The sequence below is a fragment of the Solanum tuberosum genome, unplaced genomic scaffold, assembly GCF_000226075.1.
Source record: "Solanum tuberosum cultivar DM 1-3 516 R44 unplaced genomic scaffold, SolTub_3.0 scf00800, whole genome shotgun sequence".
Lineage (NCBI taxonomy): Eukaryota > Viridiplantae > Streptophyta > Magnoliopsida > Solanales > Solanaceae > Solanum > Solanum tuberosum.
The window spans coordinates 50,903-53,376 of NW_006239709.1; the positions used below are offsets into that span (position 1 = coordinate 50,903).

General features: G+C 35.9%; 1 pseudogene; it reads right to left on the reverse strand.

The window, feature by feature from the left end:
- Nucleotides 1-394: 394 nt before the first annotated feature.
- The window catches only part of LOC102585711 (probable leucine-rich repeat receptor-like protein kinase At1g35710), a 12,575-nt pseudogene continuing 10,495 nt past the window's right edge, over nt 395-2,474 (reverse strand).

Sequence of the window (2,474 nt, forward strand, 5' to 3'; positions counted from 1 at the left end):
ATTCTTTGAGGTGAGTATTATCGATCCGAGAAATGCATACACATCATTCAATACACACAACATTTATTGTATATCATCAAAATTCATAATATTACATTTTCCCAACTGAAGAAAAGCTTATAAAACTAAAAATCAAATCCAACATCATAAGCTGCAACATAGGAAGAACAAAATCCATTACGCCAGCGTCTTCTTATTCTTGGCATCTGAAAAAGCTGAAAAAATAAGAAAGTGAGTCACACAACTATAAATTTTTAGCCTCTGTTCTCACAGTTTCCAACTGATTACTAGCAATTCGTATCAAGCATTAATACGTATTTGTTGATAACAAAAACCATAAAACCTAATATATTAGTTGTTAGAATAAACTAAAAAAGAATTAGTGTAGAGCTTAGCTTGAATACCTGAAGTTCTGAAATCAAATTCTTCTTTACTGGTAACTTGTCTAGAAGCGATTATTTCTTCTTCTGTAATTCTTTTGACCTCACTGCTTCTTTCTCCTTCGCATGATAATTTTGTGTTCCAGTTCTTCAATGATTCTTGCAAGCCATCTTAGATTTCCAGTTGAGATCAAGAAATATATTATGGATAAGCCAATACATAGTCCACTGCCATAGCCCATCAGAGCTGCTTTCCAAAAATCATTGAAAATTTCAGAATTTCTTTCTTGATCTTCTAGCGCAGACACTGTATAGTTTGTCTCTGACACAAAATCATTTCCACAACCTTTTGTAAAGGGGAATCCACGTAATCCATCATTACCTTCATATGAATTGTTCTCAAAGGTAAGAAATTGAGGTCCTTGAGGGATGCATCCTTGGAGATAATTGTGAGAGAGATTTAAGAATTCAAGAGACGTAAGAGAAGCAAGTTGTTGTGGTATCTCTCCCGAAAGCTGGTTAAACGAAAGGTCTAAGGATTCCACTACAGATAAATTTCCAAGTGATAGTGGTATATGACCTTTCAATCCATTATGAGACATATTCAATACACGAATCGCAATGAGATCTCCTAGAACACTAGGAATATGTCCTTCAAACTTGTTGTTTGAAAGATCGATAACTGTGTACAAAGACAAAATTCTCACAACTTCATGCTTCAATCCCTTTGTTACAACAACTACCGAGTCGTGGTAATATCCACCTCCTTCATAATTTGGTCCCTTTATTGTTTGATCAATAGTGGTCATGCCTTTCAAATGTTGAAACAGACTCGTTGGTAAGTCTTTCGAGAAGGCATTGTTAGAGAGATCTATGATTCGAAGATCAGGAAACATGTTTTTCAGCCCCTGAAGATCTTATAGGTCCATGCAATTTATTCGATGTCAACCTTAAAACTCTCAGCTCTGGCAAAGTTCCCAACCACATGGGGAATGTGTCATTGAGATGATTATCTCCTAGATCAAGAACTTGCAGCTTTTTGCTAATTGGCCAAAGACCGAGGGATTTCCCCCCTCGAGTTCATTGCCATGCAAGTTGAGACTTATAAGTGAACTTCCAATGCTAAAATTTGTTGGAAGAGTCCCAGAAAGTTTGTTAATTCTGCATATCAAAAACCTGGAGGCTACTAATATTGCCAAAACATTGTGGAATTGCTCCCTCCAGATTGTTTCTACCCAAATCTAGAATTTGTAGTGATGTTAAATTGGAAATAGATGAAGGGGATCTCTCCGCTGAGATTATTATGTGACATCATCAAAACCTTGAAGCCGCTGATATTACCTAAACATTGTGGAACTTTTCCCTTCAAGTTGTTTCTCAGCATATACTGTTAGCATGATAGACAACTAAATGATTGTATATATTAATGTAATGATATTGTGATATAAATTAGCATGATCATATACATTTGTTGTAGAATCATATGAATAAATATTGTGATAGAATAGCTGATTTGGAGGGATAGCAAGGCAGATTTAGAGGGATTCAATGGCAGATTTGTATAGATAGAATAGCTGATCTTTAGGGATAGGAATGACGGATCTTTAGGGATGTGTAATCTTTATTTTCTCTATATAATGGAAAGACTCTCTCACTTTGAGAGACATTCAACTGAAAATTGACATGGTATTAGAGCCTTTTCTTGGCTGCCTTGTTTCATAGAGTCATCTGTGGTTCCTTTTAAAAAAAATTTGAAAATCTTGGTTTTTGGCTACCTCCTTGGAATTTTGTTCTTGGTCATTCTAGTTGCTTTCTTGAGTCTTTGTAGTTTTATAGCTATTCAAAAGCATGAATTCACATCACTTTGAATCCTTCAGTGTTCGTTTCACTGGAAAAAATTATTCTTCTTGGGAGTTTCAATTTCAGTTGTTTGTCACCGGCAAAGAACTATGGGGCCATATAGATGGAAGCGATCCTGCTCCTACTGATGCAACAAAGCTAGGTGAATGGAAGATTAAAGATGCTCGGGTGATGACATGGATTCTAGGGTCAATTGACCCTCTTATTGTTCTTAATCTCAGGCCGTACAAGACA